This window comes from Pavona decussata, unplaced genomic scaffold (genome assembly GCF_977016875.1).
Source record: "Pavona decussata unplaced genomic scaffold, jaPavDecu1.1 SCAFFOLD_40, whole genome shotgun sequence".
In the NCBI taxonomy this organism is placed as follows: domain Eukaryota; kingdom Metazoa; phylum Cnidaria; class Anthozoa; order Scleractinia; family Agariciidae; genus Pavona; species Pavona decussata.
The window spans coordinates 2,883,689-2,904,599 of NW_028145462.1; the positions used below are offsets into that span (position 1 = coordinate 2,883,689).

At 39.4% G+C, this 20,911-nt stretch overlaps 1 protein-coding gene across 4 annotated transcripts in view; it reads right to left on the reverse strand.

Moving 5' to 3' along the window:
* LOC146483209 (uncharacterized) overlaps positions 1–5,905 on the reverse strand; it is a 30,600-nt gene extending 24,695 nt beyond the window's left edge. For 3 of the 4 annotated variants that reach the window (XM_085106371.1, XM_085106369.1, XM_085106373.1), the window contains exon 1: positions 5,457–5,905. The gene's annotated coding sequence lies outside the window, so the exon portion shown is untranslated. Of the gene's footprint in view, positions 1–5,444 lie in introns of all 4 variants that reach the window. The other variant, XM_085106370.1, reaches the window with a different exon arrangement.
* Positions 5,906–20,911: the final 15,006 nt, after the last annotated feature.

The window sequence follows — 20,911 nt, forward strand, 5'->3', positions numbered from 1 at the left end:
TTTGAGTCTCTTGAATGATATGCGTGACTGAAATCCTTGAGATTGATCATTCAAAGAAATGACACTGGCCAGTACATTCCTGTGGCGCTGTTTGTTTTACCGTACAAGTAGATTCTAAATTTTCAGCTGTTGCATGAGATCCGAAAGTGTGACCATATCAATGCAAGCGATGTAAGTACTAATGCCCGCTGTTTGTTTTCCAAAACGTTAGAAAATGACATATAGTCTGGCACTTAACAAAGTAACTTTAACACCTCAATATTAACTGTTTATAAATTCTTATCTTTGAAGCGGGCTAAAGTCTGATGGTTCTACTAGGGCAGACTGTTTACTCAGCTTGTTAATTTATAGTTTAAACTTATCATTTCATCAATCTTAGGTGTTTGATCTAATTCCTACCTCAGTAAATTGCGGTCTTGTTGGAAGATCTACCCGTCGAGCCGTTCATTATAACATGAAAGTTACCATGATAATTTCAGACGGAAAATGTCTCGACCCAAGCATACATTTCTGACAGTACCTGTGTTCAGCGATGTAATACGATACAGCATTGACTAGTATATAAAAGCATTAATTTAAAGCGCAAATCCTTAAAAAAGTCGTTTATCTGCTTAACATAACGAACATGACACAAATCCCACTCAAACTCGAGACCACGATCAAAACAAAACACCCACAAACGAGGATTTTCTGCACGCAACGCGGACCTTTGACACTTGAATCCAATTACTATCAAAGACATCAATATGTCTTTTTAGCAAAATGTTTGGGAAGTCTTCCAGTCTAAACGCAACGACCCTTCCATGCGTTTCTTGGTTTTTTAAACTGAATCATGACCTAGCCTCCCCTTGAACTTCACCCTACCCTATTTTCCCTACCTACCCATCCCTGAGTCGTTTTTTCACGTACGTGCACCAACGCATTAAACATGGCGGAAAGACGAAGTGGTTTTTGTAGGATAATCACTATCTTAAGTAATGCCAATTCCTTTGTTATTTTTCCGTAACGTTTAAGGATCATGAAATAACTCCCAGATTTCTGCAGTTTTAGGGTGTTTTAAATTCTTCTCATTGCCTTGTGAGGCGCTCTTTGATTTTCCGAGAAATGTAAAAATAGCGAATCACAGGATGTGATCCAGTTCCTCGGCGAGCTGCCCTTCCTCGACTTCAGCTTAAGCGGAAATTAATATTTATCTAACCGCCAAATTTCAGGGAAGCGATTAATTTGGAGTTTGAAAAAACAAAAACAGCTTGTTCGATTGCCAAAACGAGGGCCAAGATACTGTTCATTGTTTACACACTCTAAAGTTATTTTTACATTTTGTCCCTGTATTAAACGATATGACATTTCCAAGATGTGTCGGGAAAGCTTTTTATGTAGGGAAAGCTGACAAGGGCAAAGCTTTTACAAATTGAGGATTTGGTTTCGTGGCGCCCGTGTGGCGCGAGTTAAGCTCTGGAAAGATATGATATGCTTATAAAACCAAAGGAAGGTTTAGGTCTTGAAAATTAAAAGTTGCAAGATCTATTTACAGATTAATTAAAATTCTACCCTTCGAGAAAGAGATCCCTCGATCTTCCAAAAAGAATCGGGAAAAGGAAGAACTGAGAAAGAAGGGAAACGGTTGGTCCCTTCCCTTTCCCGTTCTGCTTGGGAGATCGAAGGAATCTCTTCTCCGACGCGGGGTATTGAAATTCAAACTAGGGCTTGATTTTGGTACAGAAGGTTTAATATCAATGGAGGAGTCTTCTATAGCAATGGTTTCATTCACTACTTTTCACTTCTTGCTAAAGTACTTAACTGATACAACGAATCCTATTATTGAATCCGTTAATACGAAAAGACGGAGCTAAAATTCAGCCATAGTGTTAAACACATACAAAGTTTTGTCAAAGTTCTACACCGGACAACAAATGTTCGCTCTTAGCAAAACAGTATGTTTCTTATCCATGAAAGAAATCATAGTCCGAGACAAGTCAATGTTTATTTTCATTTCGCTAATAAAAGATAACAATAATTTGGGTTCCTTTTGGTATTTTTCCAACTTCACATTTCATCGACTTTTTCGTGCTGTGAGCTGCCGCCGGGTTTAAAGGCCTCAATAAAGCTTGCAAAACCTCTGCTTTTCACCTCATTTTTTGCCTCACTCTGTCGGCCTTCTGTAAAATTAACGTTATCAATATGTTAACTAAAACTCAACTTTGCCCGGCAACTAATTGAAAATCATAGCAAAATACGGCTGAACTTTGAACATCGGGATGTTTGTTTTAATCCGTTTACTGACGAAAATAAAGTCTTACCTTTTAGCAAAAAGGATTCCAAAAGGCGAATAATCCTCCCAGCGTTGTAACTGAAACTCTAAAAGTTGTCATATTAAGTCTCGAATCGATACAGATAAGCATTGACTTAGGATCCCTAATTAGCAATTCTCAAAGTTTCCGACTTTTTGCGGCTTTGTAAAGCTATACACTTCTAATACGACCGATTAGATGTAAACAATTTTGTATATCTGGGCAATCTAACGAAAATCGAATTTTACAAGAATGGGCATATGGTCTCTCACCAACTGATATGTATCGCCCAGTTCTGAATGCGATTACTAAATTTAACAGGAAAAGGACCTGAAAAATCGGCTTGGATATTAAACAGCAAACTCAAGCCGAGAAGTGTTACGGGCAGAATTTCATCTTAAATCACAGGCTTCTCCTGAGACCATCTCCGCAATTTGTTCAGATAGTTTAACAGGGGCTTTGGGGGAATTTAGCTCCGTGGCTGAACGAGAGGTACCCTGTTTCCTTACGAGATATTTTTCACATCAAGTGGACCAGATCTTCTTCAAGGAACACTATTTATTGCAGATCTTGACTAATTCTGTTATAGAACTCAAAAGCTTTTACTGAAGGACATTTGTCATATAAGACTCACAGCCAATAGTATTTCGACAAAGTCAATTGCACTTGGAGGAAATTCTAAAGATATTACTTTTCGCGTGTTTACAAACTGAAGCTCATTTCTTATTCGAAAGAACAGCAGGTGTTCAACACCTATGTAATTTACTTTACGGTTACAAAGGCTGCGATATTTCCTAAATTGCAAAATGTCCAGTAAAAATAAAATTTGCCAGGTGAACTTTTTTTTGTTTTTTATTTATTTCTCTGGGGAAATTTAGTTCAGCTAGACAGTCAACAAGCAAGATTATTAGCTCGCAATTATTGTAAAATTTACGGTGGTCCAAAAGTGTCACGGCCATTTCATTTTCATCAAGGCAATTTCATTTTCACGGCAATTTCATGTGAAATTGAAATTGCCGTGACACTTTTGGGCCACCGTAAAAAATTAGCTCCTAACTAACTTATTTTTATCAGGTGCGATTTTTTTACACTCTTAACTACCGGTATATTTTTTACAACTGTATTGTGGATTTTATGTTTATGCAGCTGAACATCATATTTTTATTTCTATTTTTGTTGTATATCCTCCTTACGTAACTTGAGTTATAAGTTGGGGTCTCAGTAAAAACTCTCTTGCCTAAGGGAAACGAACTAAGTCACTACATACTATTTAAATGGTGTTTTCACGGCGGCCATGTTGGTGGAGAAGTAGAATAACAAAAAAAATTTGGATACAAATAAAATCTTTTTCTCAAAGGAAAATCATTCTATTTTTTCGTTCCTCCAATACGGCTGCCGCGAAAAACGATTTGCCACGCGCAAATTAACCCGAATTTATGTGGGGTTAATTGATCTCGAGGTTTTATATTTCTGTGAAATTAAAAAATATTTTATTTTTATGAAATAATATGACTCGGCTTTTTATAGACAAGTACATGTATCGCCTTACATCCAAAGTCCTATTTCATCATCGAATTTCAAATCAGCAGCTTGGTCGACACCTCGAGGTGTAAAAAACGTATCTAAGAAGCAGACTAGTTTTTCAACGAGGTTCTTCGGCGAAAGTCGAACCAGAAAAAAGCAAAATTTTAAAACTTCGTAATGATTGGAAAGGAAAATCATTTACATGATGAAGTGCCAACGGTAATCCAAATTCGCGGAATTATGAAATCACCGAGTATGGACCCTTCCGATTTCTAGCAAGGTCACCGGATACACTGTAGAATCCTCGGTTCTAAAATTTCAACCAGAAACATTTCAGAAATGTGCGAGGGTATAAAATCGATGGAAACAGCTAGAAGTGGTTATATGGAAACATAAAGACGTGCTGTGACCCTGAGCATCAGAGAATGACCTGAGATATCAATGTGTTGGCAGAAAGATAGCAAGGAAGCGATATTTTCTTCAAGTGTCGAATGATATAGATACTGATTTTAACAGCACAGCTGGTGTCAAATAGCGCTCATAACTCGTATCTGACCTACTGATCTCCTTTGGAAGGAAATACAAAAGTAAATAAGGAGAAACTGCGCCTTCTTATCGCTGCTTATCGCCAAAATGTCGCTCGCTTGATTTAATTTTTGTCGCTTGAAGTGTTGCTGTTTTAAAAGCGAGGACACTAATTAAAAGTCTTGCTCGAGAAGTCCCTGCTGTAAAGATTCCCTGCAACCCGCAGCGTCGGGCGATACGGGAAAATATCTACTCGATACCCGAAAAAACCTTGTCATGACCGCAAAATCACATGAATGATTGTTTTAACTGACATCTAGCTAGTCTTTGTTTTAACTCGTACTATACGCCTTGTTATGTTTTCATGCAGAAGAATTTTTAGAATGAAGTGTCAAATATACACAGTGTCACCTTTTTGTTTGTCTGCCTAATGTAAGCACTGCTTTCAGTTCAGTTCAGCAAAATGTAATGTCACGTACTTGTCTATGCTAAAGAATGCGACACATATCTTTTTAAAAAAACAATTACTGTAAAATAACTTCGAAACTTTTATGTTTTAATACTTGATGTTGCAAGTTTTTGTTTTGTTTCGCAAAATAAAATGCTGATTGTCGCAAGAGGTGTCATTTCGCAGTTTCACCATTGTCGATTTCTGGCAATTTCTTTGTCAAAGAACTATAGCCCATAGGAAGTCGTTATGGCTACTTAGAATGAATGGAAAGTAAAACAAACTCGACAATAGAACAATACAAGAAGGTATGAGCAAATTTGAACAAGCGCGCAACAAAGAATAGGCTTGTTCAGTAGCTCGACTGATCTCTGTATTAGATCATTTCTTGGACACCACAACGCAATGGGATAAATCGAAGGTGAAACTTCGCCCAAGCGACGCATTCGAAACGACCCTGCTATATCAATTGGCTCATACTCGCTGATCGTTAAATAAACCTCAATATACCCAAAATAGTAATCCAGAGGACATATTGCACACGCTAATTTCCTATACGTGAGGTCGAAATATCCCAGTGATCGCTGAATTACCTACGTTAACGAGTTTAATTGTCACTGAATTATTTTCCCCTATGTAGAAAGTAAATAAATGACTTTTCTACTTACTCAAGACGCTGTCATATTTTATACCGTCGCCCGGGGTACTTGGTGAAGTCAGATTTGCGATTTAGCCCACTTTAGAACTTCCACACGCATGTACTACGAATAAGCTGTGTGCGTTCAGAACACAATGGCTGCTCTAGATGACAATTTGGAATTTGTTGCGATACGATCTCGGTGAATTCAAATCCCCGCTGGGCTTTTCTTTGCGTCGAAAATCTTCTAAACACTCTGTAAGCCCCACTCCTTTGACGAAAGATTCCTGCACGTCCCACTGTCTTCAAAACGCCGATAGACAATTTGTTGGCCCTCTCGACTATCGGACCTTCGTCCCTCGGAGTATCGAAGCTGCCAACTCCTACAGCAACGACAGAAACCACACAAAAATGCAGTCACTCTTTTCATCCACTGATTAGATCTTTGTTCTTTCAATCCTTAGGCGTAATTGACATTAATTGACTGGCTGGATGGCTAATTTAACAGATCATCAGCTTCTTTTAATCACCATTGTCTAACCACCAATCAGCTGTCGACGTTGTTTTCAAAGTAAACGGAGCTGCCTTTTCCTAAAATAAAGGCTGAGCTGAGATATGACGCAGTTGTGTGGGAAAATGATCTCCACTCTTCCTCCAGATGTGAACAACAAATTTCTTTGCTAATGTTTGTTTTCTAGGCGTCCTAACTCACACGTTTGCTAACTAAATACTAAAACCTGTTTGCTGATCACTACTGCAAACAAATTTCACGAGCACAAAAACGTGTTAAATGGACAAATCAAAATAACGCGCGCACGGTTAAATTTTTCACACGTTGAAAACTTGCATCAACTACCTTTTTATTTCACAGCGGAAAGCAGCAAATGCCTTTAGATAAGATCTAAATTATTTCTAATTACGTCTCAAAATAATAGACATCTTTCTGCAGCGTTGAAACCCCAAAACAAGATACTTGTTGACTGTCGAGTTTTTTTTGCATGCATCTATTGACTGTATTCTAATGCAGTGTTGTTTTGGACGGGCACTTTACAGTTTTAGCACCCACTCGCTCTTTCAAGGAAACTAAGAACCGTGTAATGTGGTTCAACGTCTCTTAATTCGTGGTTTAAATCCAGTAAAGTGCCCTGGGTAAAATAAAACCGTTGAACGAAAACTTCCAGCGGCACTGAAGTTCCTTCCTGTGGCGATGCATCGTGGTTTTGATTCTGCCATTGGTTCCAAGCTGTACGTGAAGTTCTAACGTGTGACTATTCACATGTTCGAAATTAAAACTATCGAGTAGCACGATTTTGTACTGAATTTGTATCCAGAATTTTCCATTTTAAAATGTAGGAATCACTTCTTTTAAAAAACACTCAGCAACAAAGTACTATACATTATACGACGCGTTTTCGTGATGCAAAGATCTCGGTTTTGTCGAAGAAATGTTATTTCCGCAGGAAACTTGGATGGCCGATAGCGAAAGCATCATTTATTGAACCATCTTGTTGACGCGCTAGATCAGACTTGTGGGTTTTTTTTTTTGCATTAAATAATCCTAGCTGTGACTGCTGGCTGAAATACAAAAACCACATCACATGGAGAGTAAACAATTGCTCTCATTTTACAATTAGCGCAGAGCCTGTGAAAATATTTTCCTTCAGAGTAGAGCAAACAAAAACATTGCATGGTGTGACATTTGCACTAAAGATATTACCTATCACGATTACCTATCATGCCTCGTTGAAAAAGCGTAAGAGCGGACACTGGTTGTTGGAACTTGCACCTCAACAATGGCAGCCGATTTGGAAATCCGATCAGGTGGGCAGTGCCAATACCTTTGTTCACAGTGTAGCCGCAAAATGACACGAAAGGTTTTGTGTTTTTTTCAGTTTCTCTCTTTTTTTTTATAAGTACTGCAGCGAGAATCACCGATATCTGTTTTCACATGACATTTTAACTTTAACGGCTTTTCGCAGAATCTGCAGCGGTTCTGCAAAGATACAGAGGGACTGATGCTGAATGCGGTAGGGCTGTTCCTATCTGTGAGGGTGGTATTGTCCCTTACAGACCATCTACGATTAGCAAATGGTCATATTAGCACTGGTTGCGTACACAGTCACTTATTATTGTATTAGACGTCCACTGATTTCAAAATCGGTCATCTGAAGGTTGACTAGGTCAAAACTGGCGTCCAACGTATCCACTAACAATTCCGGCAGTTTACACAACTGAAAAAGAGAAATGATGAATATTGTTTCGTTCGTGTCAGGCCGCCTGTAATGATGTTCTCCGCCCTTGGTGCAGGTCGAGACAGGTAGTGATCTCATTATCAGTTCCAGGAATAGAAATTTAAGCGGCCGGCTCCAGTAATTTCCATCTTTTGTAGCTCCAGATCAGTCGTGGAATTTTCGATACACCGCACAACATTTGAGTTCACGTAAATATGATTTCTATGTGGTGCTGCTCTGTAGTTCTAATATTGGCGGTGGTTTCCGTTTTTGTATGAAAGTCAGAGTGTTAAGGAAGCTCTAACTATTGGGTCTGCGGATAAAATCTTAAAGTGTGACCACTCACGTGAAAGGTACTTGAGGCTTAGTTTCCCGCTGGGCTATTTATTGTACTTTATAAGTGCGGTGTTCCTGTGTTTGAGAAAGAGCTAACGAGACCATGCCTGTGAAAGGATTCATTTAGGCAGGCCTGGATGGGATTGCCTGGTAGCTGAGAAATGGTCAAAATTTTAACTGTCAGCTGAGAAATGGTGTTTTTAAAACTGACGCCTAGAAAAGTTACGAAAGACTGTTAGCTGAGATGTCTAAACTTTGCCTGAGTATGAATTTTACTTGCAAATAAATAACTTCCCAATAGCTGTGTAGTTAATGCCTAGAGTACAAGTTGCAGTAAGGCGGAACATGGCTCGGAGCTTCTCACAAGTTAGTCGTAAATTTAAGGTCGTTAGAAGATGATAAGCAGTGTTCATAACGGTTCGAAAGAGATCGGAATTACTCGAACGCTCTTCGGAATTCGTGTATGGTTGGCTAACGAGAAAGACACAGTGGATACGATAAAAAAAAAACGCACAAACAAGTGACCGAAAGTTAACTGAGATCCGGATAAATAAACGGATAGCTGACAAATGGCTTAAAATTTTAGCTGATCAATGAGAATCCAGCACCCCCCTCCCCCCCCAGACAGACCCTCATTTAGGGATAAGAGAGTCACTCGCAAAATAATTTAGTGATAAGGGAGAACGACGACTTATTTTCAGAGACGACTCTATAAACCTAGTTTAACAACCTTGCAAATTTAATAAGGAACAAAAGTCCTTAGAATTGTAGACATGAGGGGTAACACCCCTGTCCGGCCCGAACGGGCCTCGCCATGACCTCTCAATACTTACGGCCCGGCCCGGCCCGGCCCGGCCCGGCCCGGCCCGACCGGCGCCCGACGCTCTGTTATTTTCGTTTTTCGAAAGAAGTTAACTAAATTTCAAATTTTCTTTAATAAAATTAATTAGAATGAAACGAGTAGGGATAAAAGCCGGCCGGTGAGAATTGCCGAAGACTTTAGCCGCGCGCCTACTTCGTGCAAACAGTGATCAGCTTAGTGGCGGCCGGGAAAGTCGGCTGAATTTGCAGACTAAGTTAGAACGAAAATTAAATTGAGCAAAAATCCTCAGCTTTTGGTTAGATTAGGAAACGACTTACATGGCCCACAATGGCGGCATTTTCGGTTCAATGTTGCTTTTCTTAGTTTTTCTTTGATTCCATGCCGTGCTCGGTACCACAGCTAAAAAGCCGCCTACCCATTGCTCAAAAATCTCAGCTTCTAGCTACGTCATACTACCTTTGATTGCCTTCCGTTCAGTGCCAATCGGCTGCATTAACCGCACGTTCAAGTGAGAGTCGACAATACAGAGCTGTGAACGCTTCGGTTTGGCTAATTTACGAGAAACCGAGCTTCTAACAAACTTTACTGATTTATAACCCGAAATATTTCGAGTCTGTGTATTGTAAAAATTCGCCAAATTCCGTGGTAGATGGTGCCGACAAGCGGAACCCTCCACCACTCTTTTATAGCACCAAAAGTTCACCACAAGGTCGTCAAAGGTCCTTTCTTCGCAACTAGGCGACACCGCATCTAAAACCGCATGAGCCTACAAGCTATTTTACAGCAAGCTTATCTTTCGTCTTTCGCGTAAGCCTCGCAAACAGATTTTTTTTATCGCCGCACCATCCGACCCAAGTTACCGGTATTTTTCAGTCAATACAGATTTTTAAATCAGGGATTTTGAGGCATTAATCTGAAAATCCTGTATTTTGACGAATTGTGAGACCTTTGTCGGTAGATGGGTATCTGGGCAGTTTTGGGCGCAGCTGAGCTGAACACCCAGTTATCGATAACGATAAAGAAGATGAGCTTCTTTGGAACCATTTCAGGTCTTTTCAATGTTTTTCGAGTTTGCGTGTTTTCTATAAATAATGTTTCTGGATTAATACTATCGATAATGAATGTTCTTTGTTGGTCTAACTTCGCTTTTTTTAGCTATATATTTACCTTTTTTCGATATCCTGTTTGGTAAATTTTGTTTTGATAACGAAAAAGGTTTCCGTTCCATAAATGCGAGCTATTACACATTTTGTTTGTGAATCCAAGTAGCCTCAATTAACTGCAAGTGGAATTAAGAATTGTTATAAGGTCAAATTTTGTCCTACAACACAAACCACCTTTGTTTGATACAGTCAAACCAACGCAAGAAAGACAACCTAAAAAGGGGTAGAACTAGTGCCCGCATTATGTGAGTGAAAGTCTCACGGAGGGAGAATTTTTATGAATTTTGTCCTCTCTTGGAGCAGGTAAAATGACATGAGATGTGTACGAATTGTGGATGTGTCGTTATCATGTGATAATTAGAAAACTAAAGCCGGCTGCAGTAACAGGCTTGTTGAGCAAAAACAAACGCATTGCAAGTGCGTTTTAAATTTTAGTACATTTCTTTACCTTTATCTGGAAAACAACCTAAATTAAATGTGAACACTCGACGGCGACCGTGAATTTTTGTTTCTCTTCTTCTACAAAATTAATTTCTTGGGTAGCCTTGTTCACCATGGAATAAACGCGTTTTCCAGCTATAGGTAACTAAAGCAAAGAATATTTATTATTTTAAGTGACGTTTTCGTTGGATTTAAATGAGCTAAACCACAGTAAAGGTTTCTGTAAGAAGAACTTCAATTGAACGTCTTTGAAATAATTTTAGAAATAATTTCGTTTATTTTTTTGTCTTATAAAGCACTAAAATATCTTTAAAAGTACAACTTGAGATGTATCATTGATTACGATTGAGGGAAACTGGATTGCAACTGGAACGAAAAAAAAACCGTCGACTCAAAGAGATTTTGATTAAGTTTATCGGGGCGGTATTAATCCTAAAACTGATTTGTAAACAAGTTGAGCAATACACCGGACGTTCCGTAAAAACTAGATCAGAATTAGTCCTTGTCCTTAAAGAATTATCACCTTAGAATATTGCTAAAAAAAATGTTAATTTTATTTTGTAGTCGATAGATGACAAAGCCAATTATAGCCGAAGATAGCAGAAGTTAAACCCGAAGCGCGCGGTCATTTGTAAGTCATTTTCCTTCGTGACCGAAGCGAAAATTTCTCAGCGCCACACAAAAAAACCCTGAAAAGGGAACTTTTTATCACTATTTTCGATATGCATATGTTTCAAAGCCTTTCCCTTCTTCGACTTCAACAAAATCAGGTGGGACTTTGCATATTCAAGTAAATTCTGTCCTTGGACAGGTAAAATTTGAAAATTAATTGAATTGTTGTTCTTCTCGTCTTCTTCTTCTTCTTCTTCTTCTTCTTCTTCTTCTTCTTCTGCTTAAAATTACTTTCTATATTTTTGTGTTCGAAGGGACGTTTCACCTTCCCTCCCTTCATCCTTGTTTCCTCGTTAAAGAGGCTTCTTTCTTGCTAACTATACAATAAAGATTGCTGAGGGCACCATTCTACATGAACAAATATTTCATTTATTTGTAATCACTCAAACAAAATAAACAGCTTTACTATCGTGCTGGTTTCCTAAGCATCTCTAGAGTGTTTATAACTGTTTGCCTTCATGTCCGCACGTCTGGCTCGCAAATACCAAACCTCTGTCATTAATCTTTTCTGTTTGCTTGCACTTCTGTTCGTTGTTTCCGACCAGCTCATCTACAGGGTGACGAATGCACAACTTCTCCTTCACTTTCCCGTCAAAATTCCGTAGCAATCTAAAACGCATTCCCCTAAGAATTACAAGCAAAGGAATTCCAGCTTCGTTATCGATACATGACTAGGGTAATAAGAGGCTTAAGGTTAGGTCTTCCGGCTTCTCAATTGACCTTGACAAATAAACAGTGAATCTAACCAAAGAGCCGAAAGCTTCGAGAAGTGTGAGCCTGAGATGCCACAGATTTGCGTAAAAAAGCGACTGGCATACTCAGCTACTCGAGTGCTGGCCAAATTGGAAAAAGTGTGAATTCTTCCATCAATTCTAAATTTTATTATTTATTTCCCTTGGGGTGGGTAGAACGGGGAAAAGTATACCATCCCTGTGATCAACCCGTGATCATATACAAGCTATACACCAAAGGTATATGCCGGAATGGAATGGAATGTTTTGCAAACTCAGCCCTAAAACAACTAAATTGTCGTTTAATTTTCTCAGTTTCCTTGTAATTTACTCACGAAACCTCAAGCTTTGCTCTTAAAAACCCCAGTGTACTCATTTGGTTTAAAACAGTAAGTGAACCCGGTCTACAACAGGGCAGGATCTTTAGCTCACTCACTCCAAATTCCCAAGGAGTATGCAACAACCCCACTCTCTCAGTCCCACCAGCCCCACCCCCGACCCCCTTCCCGCGGCTCGGAACGTCGGCACATATAATTACATATGGGTGGTCTTTCGAAAGATGCCATCAAAGAGACTTTACACAGGCTTATTCTGTCGAAAGAAACCGGTCACCACCGATCATTGGCGGTAGTCTCTTTTCAAATTTACCATTTCACGATTTGTGATTGCGGTTAGAATAATGCGCCTCTTTATTGGCTTTTGTTTGAAAAAAATAACTTTACTTGATTACAACATTTCCGCTTGTTTATAAGTCTTTAAGCCTCCCAGTAAATGCCTCCGCGTTTCTTTTTGTAATCCTACCTTGTTATCTGCAAACAGAAGAAAATGATGGTTCGGTTCCATTTTTCTATCACAGCTGAGAGCGTTTGGACATTTCAGAATTGATACTTGATCGGGACCCATGTTAACTAACATTACAATAATATAGTCCCGCATTTTTCCATAAGGGGAAAACGGAGGGAGGGGGTGTAAAAAGCCCCTCGGAATTTTGTGTGGGCTTAGTTCACACCCTAGCCCTGACAGACTCTCTGCGGGGGCTCCCGGCCCATCCTACCCCCACTCGTCTGGGATCCTTTCTCTCGTGCCCAAAGCTTCTTTAGGCACCATTTCCGCCGCTCCCTCTGGGGCCTTAGATTTCTCTGATGTAGTTGCAAGTGGGAAGCCAATTCCCAAATGAACGTTCGCGGGTCAGTGTTGCGCAACTGGTTCGCCTGCCTCATTCGCTTCTCTCTCGACAACTTCCGTTACAAGGTATTAACTTCCTGTCGTTATAATAGCTATATTTACTAACTCGCATTTCATTTTTTACACATACTTGCGTGAGCGTAGGACGAACATACTGTTTTGTTGATGATGCAGAATTATTCAGCGTGACTCAGTATGATTTAAGGCTCAGTTGTGTAAACTCCTTTACCTGTAAAGGCTGTTACTATAGAAATTTACGTCAAGGTATAAACCGTTAATTTCTCTGTAATTACGAAACTTTTGGATGTAAGGGACCAGACGACGCAAAAAAAACTGTTCTGAAAACGTTCCGTTGCCGGATCTCTCGTAGTAGAAATGCGCGTGCCAGACATCACTAATGACGTGTAAATAAACCAAACTTTTTAATTTTATAGCTGTTACTTTTTAACCTGTATATGCATCTTATGTACTGTTTTATACGCTACGTCGTGTACACTAGTTAACCATTAACCGTTTATGTTTACGTTCAAATTTAAACTTTTAAGGGCCGTTAGTTTTTCTCATTGTAACTCTGACCCTGAAGAAGACTAGTTGTACTAGTTGAAATATTGGCCCAAACAAATAAGCCCTTTGCCGTAGTGTCAGCCCTGCAATCAGTTTGGTTTCTCTGTAAGATATGCGGTAAATATAGATCGATATCATATTTGATCTAAGTAAGGTTATCGAATGTCGTAGATGTAGTCGTCGTCGCTGTCGTCGTTGTAGCCTACGGTACCTTTTCTTAATTTTCGCCGATAATCCACTTCAGCTAGTTCCTGGTTTTTTCTAATACAAAAGTTCCAACTGCAATGAGAATCGCAGACCAAAAATGGGACTAAACCGATTTCAATATCCCCACAAGCGAGAAAAGAGTAGATAAGATAGAGATAGATAGATAAGTTTATTGAAATAATTGAATCGCAGCCAAAGGCTGAATTGCATAACTATATACAAGAAATATTAAAAAAGACTTATATACAAAGCCCGTTAGTCTGAACCCTCTCAAGGTCTTCACAGGGGTAATCTTGAAGGTTGTGATGGAACACTTGAGCGCGATACTCAAGAACCGGTCGTATAACCATGCAGTAAAATTTACTCAGACTTTCGGCCCCAAAATCAGCCCTTCTCAGTTGGACCAGGAAATAGAGTCTCTTGTTGGCCTTTTTAATAGCTTCCTCTACGTGGTCATTCCACTTAAGATCGTTCGAGATGGTGACGCCGAGGATTTTTGCGTTCTCAACCACGGACAGATCTTTGCCATTAATCAAGACTGGATCGTAGAACACGAACACGAACACGAATGTCTCGTTCAGTATACTCATAGACTGCTTTGAGTTCCTTTTCTCCTAATGAGGGTATGAACGAGAAGAGATTGGGGCGAGAAGAGTCTCTTCTCGCGCGCCGATCTCGTCTGATCCCAATCCTCCTCGTCCCAATCTTTCGCTGCGTGTTACCACAACACAAACTTTGAGAGAGAAACAGACTGCAAGCAGTCTAGTACTGTTTATTCAAAATTTGAATTAAACTGATTGCGCTTGCGGACTTTTTCAGGTACCAATTAGTGAACTTTGTAAGAAGTTATGATTAGAGAGTTGGTGTGGATTATATTTTTACTTGAGGTTAACTTAATTAATTTAGATACACGGTGATACAGGGCTCCATTTAAGGGACCGTTCATTTTTTATGAGCATGGGGGGGCTGGTGGGATTTGGTTAATTGCCACTACGAAACTGTATGATCCCCCCCTAGCATGCAATTTTTTTCCACATGGCCCCCCCCTAGCAGAACTATTTTTTTCTGATGACCCCCCCCCCCTCCCGCCCAATCAGAAACAAATCATACTCCTAACTTTAACAAAACGCTTATGTACTGTTTATATCAAAGATAAACGTAATTGTTACTGTGATTTCTTTACAGTACTATTAACAAGTAACCGTTCTCTACTTAGGTAAAGATTTCTCTTGTTTAAAAAAACGTTTTATAGATAGCAACACGTTTACGGCAACGACAAACCCTAATTTCCATTTAGATTCTCAAAGAAACTATAAAAATTAATCAAGCAAATGGTTAACGTGAAATTACTCCCCTTCGAGTAGAAACAATTAATACACGTACAGATCTGACTAACAAAATACGGATCGAAGCATACCAATCAACGATTACGAGTCATATTAAACAGAAAAAAACAGCGGACGCACAGATATCAGTCGCGTAGGTAAGGGTTAGATAGGGGTGTTCGTTGAGCCCCAAATCTTGCTTACTAGGGGGGTCCAGGGGCATGCTCCCCCGGAAATTTTTGAAAATCTAGGTTCCCAGAAACCTCATTTCCTGCATTTTGAGACCCATTTTAGGCAAATCACAAATTTGTTTTACAGCAGCTTTTTGAGCTACATACATCATTCCTACGGCATAATTGTTTCAACTTAAACAAGAAAGTTCAATGTACATTCCGCGCCCTGTCGAGTTCTGATAGCTATTCGATCTACTGATAGTCATACACCAAGCTGGTAAACTGCATCATTCTCGGGTGTAGGCCTTCGAACAAATTGACTATCTCGTCAAAATTGACAGGCATATCATATTTGACATGCATTAGAACCAGGGCAGACATTCTACTCTCTCGCATGGTACACCTCATGTAATTGTTCAACCTCCTCATTAAGTGCTTTCTCTTCCGCCATTACTGATCTGTAAAGGGGGTTCGTTCGAACCCCTCGAACCCCCCCTCTTACGCGCCTGGATATTAAAGTACTGCTATTAAAAATGACAGTTACAAGCTTTTCTGAAGATGGCTTACGGCTCAGATTTACCGTCAACTGAAGTCACCAACAACAGTTCTATTATTAAAACTAATCTGGATGTCCACACTAGGCATACTACTGAGTCTACTGATACTCCTGGGTTCAAATAATTTACTAATCAACAGTCTTTATAAAAGTGAGTACTATTAAAAAGAACATTAAACAATCTATTGATATAGTTCAGAGTACAACCACTTTGTAGAAAACTACTCCCCCAAGGATGATTCAATAGTGAGACTGATACGTTTTTATATTAATTTGAACTTGTACAAACATAGGTGTCTACCTCAGTTTATATTCATTATTGCTTTTCCAACGGATATGTTTCATTTCCTCAGTTGTTGTTAATATAAAATGCAGATTTCGACCTCAGTATGTAAAACAAATTAAAAGTGGTTAGGAAAATCGCATTAAATAAAATTGAAATAATATTCAATTTCTTCATCTGTTTCTGTGTTGAGCCACTTTCAATTTCCCCTACTAGCCAATTATTTCTGGTGACCCCCCCCTCTTTCACTCATTTTTTTTTGGTAGCCCCCCCCTTTAGTGCCATTTTTTTTTTCGTGGCCCCCCCCTAAATCCCACCAGCCCCCCCATGCTCATAAAAAATGAACGGTCCCTAACCGAATTGGAAATTTCCTGTTAAAATATTTGGTCCAGTTAAATAAACCAATCAGTCCGTCAGTCAGTCAGTCAGTCAGTCAGTCAGTCAGTCAGTCAGTCAGTCAGTCAGTCAGTCAGTCAGTCAGTCAGTCAATCAAACAAACAAACAAACAAACAAACAGAAAACCCTCAATGCACAGGCTAGGTGATTTTTGGTCTCGAGATCCCAGTCTCTAACAGCCTACAACTGCAGTCGAGCATTATAGTCGGCATTTTGGTATATTCCTGACCTGTTTTCGTGATTGTCTGTGATCTTTTAGACGTTAACAACGTCATTAAGTTTTGGACGCCATTCTAACTGGATTTGTCTTCAATTAATTCAGGAATTACTGAAACTCACGAGATGGCTGAAGCATAAATTGGATTTTGTCTATAATTTTGCCCGGCTTGATTTATTGATGAGCTGTTTGAAAGTGTTAACAGAGTGCTTTCAGTTCTTTAATCACCAAAATGAGAAAAAAAATGAGAGTTCAATGTGTTAACTCATCTCAGGACAAAGTAGCCAGTTCATTTAAACCCAAATACGGATATCTTAATATAAATGCACACTCAACTGCGCTAACCTCGAGGGCCAAGGTGGCCAAACATCTTTTATTTTTGTCAATAACACGGTGGAGATTCTTTTGTTAGAAGTCATAATATAAGAAATCATTCTTGAACACCAACGACAAATATTCGTCAAAGATTTCGTTACTCATCCAAGTGGTTTTCTCAATGGCCCCTCACCACCTGAAATTAATAATAATTTCTTTCATTGTTTTATTGTTATTATATTTCTTTCACCCTTTCTCTCCACGGAAAGGAACGTACTGTAAAATTCTCTAAGATGTAAGAGGTCGTTCTAATCTCTAGCTAGTGATTGTAGATTAAGTCCACTGATTCAAGCCATACGAACATCAACTTTATTTCAATAGGCCATTTTACAGTTGTGTGCTTAGAGACATGGCGTTGAATTGGAAGCGAGGCTGGGGGTGACCTTGTTTTGATACAAACCTCACTGCTTTTCATATGTAGATTATGCTGTTTTTATGCTAACTAGTTTGCATTTACATATGAAAAGCAATGAGGTCCGTGTATCAAAACAAGGTCACTCCCAGCCTCGCTTCCAATCCAAGGCCAGGTCACTAAACACACAACTGTAAAATGGCCTATTCTAATTTCAGAATAGCACACAGGATGCTATTATCTTCAAATGTGAAAAAAGAAAGAAAAGAGAAACAATTAACAATAATATCTACACGATTAAGTATCTAAGAATTTTATAAAATGAAGAAATAAACTCTAAGAAGTGATTGACCGTGTTTAAGTGTGACCTGATTTCAAATGAAGCTTCTGGGCGCTACTGACTTTCCTTGGATAATGTTTACTATACTGTCAGATAAATATGGTGATTATAACTTTTTAACTTAGCTGTGGATAAAATCTAAAAGGGATACTGTAGAAGTATTATGGATGAGATAAACTGGACGCCGTTGTATTGAACACAACTTTAGTTGAAAGGTCAACTGCATGATTTGGTACAAGATGGCGGAACCACGGCTAGAACCAGTCCCTTGGCGAGTGGCCGCTTGAACTGAAACAGTTACTGAGCAGTACTTCTCTGTTGCATTGTTTATTCGGCTGGACACGGGGCTGTAACTTTTCAGTCCGTAGACGAAATCCTAGAGTTTGACTATTTGGATCACAAATTAACGTTATCTTAAATAGGAAAGGCGAAATACGCCCTTTCCCCCAACTAGGCAAAATATGGTGGCTATTTTACCTCCAATCAGACTTACCATGTTACTTGAGAAAGATAATCAAAGTTGACATAAGCGGGTTTGGGGAAACCAAGGCAAATAATATAAATGCATTTCTGTGGTTAAGCTTATTACTTAGCAATTTAATAAAAAATAATCTCAAGTTAAGCAGGATCATGTTTGCAAATGGAACGAAGATAAAAAAAAAAGTGATGTAGAATTAATTGTATTTTTGTGTGGCAATGATATAAAAAACAAGAGACTGTGGTTGTCTGTTCTCACGGCAGCTTACTGAGCCACAAGATGAACTGTTATGTATTTTTGTGCCTTGTGACAAGGAGAAACGCAGGCCAATTTTGGTCGAACAAGGAGGATAAAGGAGATTTTCGATAAAGCGAGGACCAACGACGAGCTAAACCGAGATTCTTTACTAAACCCTCTCATGATTCCTAGTCCGGGATTCTCAGTAACTCAGCCCCATAGATGGGAGGCGAGTGCTCTCACCTTGGCCCAATAATCCTTCTACTATATCTATTTTACTGTTCAAAGCCTTATTGATACACGGGACTTCAGATGAGAGAGCCTTTTATATATGGTAATTGTTATTGAAACCTCCCAACGGAGCAATTTTTATCACTAGCTTTTACTAATGAAAAGAAAAACTTCACAGCTGGCACTATTGATTGAAATACGCGAATTGTTTTGGAAGTAAATAGAGCCAAGTAACAGGAAGTTTTTACAGGGCGGATTAAGGTGTTGGTCATTTTTTGTGGGATTTATATTTGTTTTGTTGTTTTTATAACGTATTTTAAGCTTTGTATGGGCTAAGATTGGCTACGATAGACGCCATAAATCGCACTGATATTTCCGGCAATCTCATCAGTACCAAAAACAAGAGAACATACTAAAAATACATTGGCAAGGAATTAAATATACATTGAAACGGCCAATTTAAGGCATCGACCTTTGATTCTGTTGTCAAATCAAAAAAGACTGGTGACAGCCACCTTTCTGGATAGTTGAGCGAGAGCCGCCCTATAAAAAAAGAGCGATTCTGAAATGCGCAAACAACGAGAAGGGATTGGAGACATATCTCCGTCCGCCCGTTCGGTTCAGTTTGGTTATTTCTCTTGTCAGCTCGACCATTTCGAAAGGGCCTGTGAACACTGATCAATAGTTATAGCTTCTACATAATACTTTTTCTGCGGGCTACTAGTTCAGTTTTGTTCGAGGCGGACCCAGCGTCTGAGGTCGTATTGATAGTCTTAGTGATCCTTAGTCGGCCGGTTTCAACCTTCAAATTAAACCTACTATTAGGCATTTGCTTGACAAAAAACGTAGAGGCCCGGGGGGTACTCCAAAAAATATTGGATAGGGGTGTACGGCCAAAACCCTTACCCTATTTATGACCCAAATCTGCGATTTTCCCTACCCTATTTATGTCTTGACCAAAAATTTGATACCCTATTTATGACCTGATAGTGTCTGGTCAACTTCAGTTCAAAACTCCCTGGAGCCCAGCGCGTGACCAGAGCGCGCGTGACAAGCCGTTGCGGCACGTACACAGTTGCCGTAAACATCATGATGAAAAAAAAAAAAAAAAAAGGAATTCAAGACTAGAGTGCAAAAATCGATACCCTATTTATTATCAAAATGACGGCAAAACGGCTAAAATCGATACCCTATTTATGACCAAAGCGGCTGAAAAACCAAACCCTTTGGCGTCGCACATACCTATATAGCTCATATAAGGGAGTATCCCCCCCCCCCCCCCGGGCGTAGAGGTAACGGGAATCTTCTAGCAATCAACTTTATTTGCTCTGCCAACTTGCTCTTCTTTTGCACACTTACAACTGAACGAAAGGGGTTGTAAGCACGAGTGACATTTGATGTCATGTACGCTGTCAATCTAACCAGGGAACAGGGAATTGTGGACGAAAGCCTGACTGATCTATAGTCAAGCCCACCTAGCTAGAAAGACTCATTCCTAGAAGGCATGGCTGACGGAAGGATATCCTTAAACCGCCATGTTCCTTACTAGTGCATGACATGTTCTTCAGTTCTTCGATTCCAAGTACGACTATTAGGACTATAGTTATAAACTCACGGCTCCTAGTATGGTAACTAGTAACTATTAAGTACTTACTTCAGAGCTTATAGCCTTACTTAATACTGTGCTGTAACGGCATGTCTGTAACTCTACCTGAACTAGGAACAGATGGTTCGCACAAGCGATAAACAATACGGTTTATAAAAACACACCAAAGGAGAGAAAACAACACAAATGGGGTAACTAGAAATAGATTAAAGGCTAAGCAATAAGATTAACAGTATAGTTAAGTGTTCTTCTTAACCTCAACCTTCAAGGAGATCTTGGCCAAGGTTAAAGGAGTGGCAAACCTATCTATACCCTGCGAGCAGAGGCCCTTCGAACTTCCTAGATAAGTCGACTTATCTAGGAAGATCGAGGGGCCTCTGCTCGCAGGGTAACCTGTCTATAGCACAACTGTCAGTTATTATTAATTGATCTTGAGCCACAGAAACACTGGTTATTGTAAATTAATCTATTACTAATTGAAGTTAGCTTCTACTGAGTATGTAGTATTGTCTTATAATACGCCTTAGATGGTGCTTCTTTCAGAGGCACCTAACGACAGTTTTC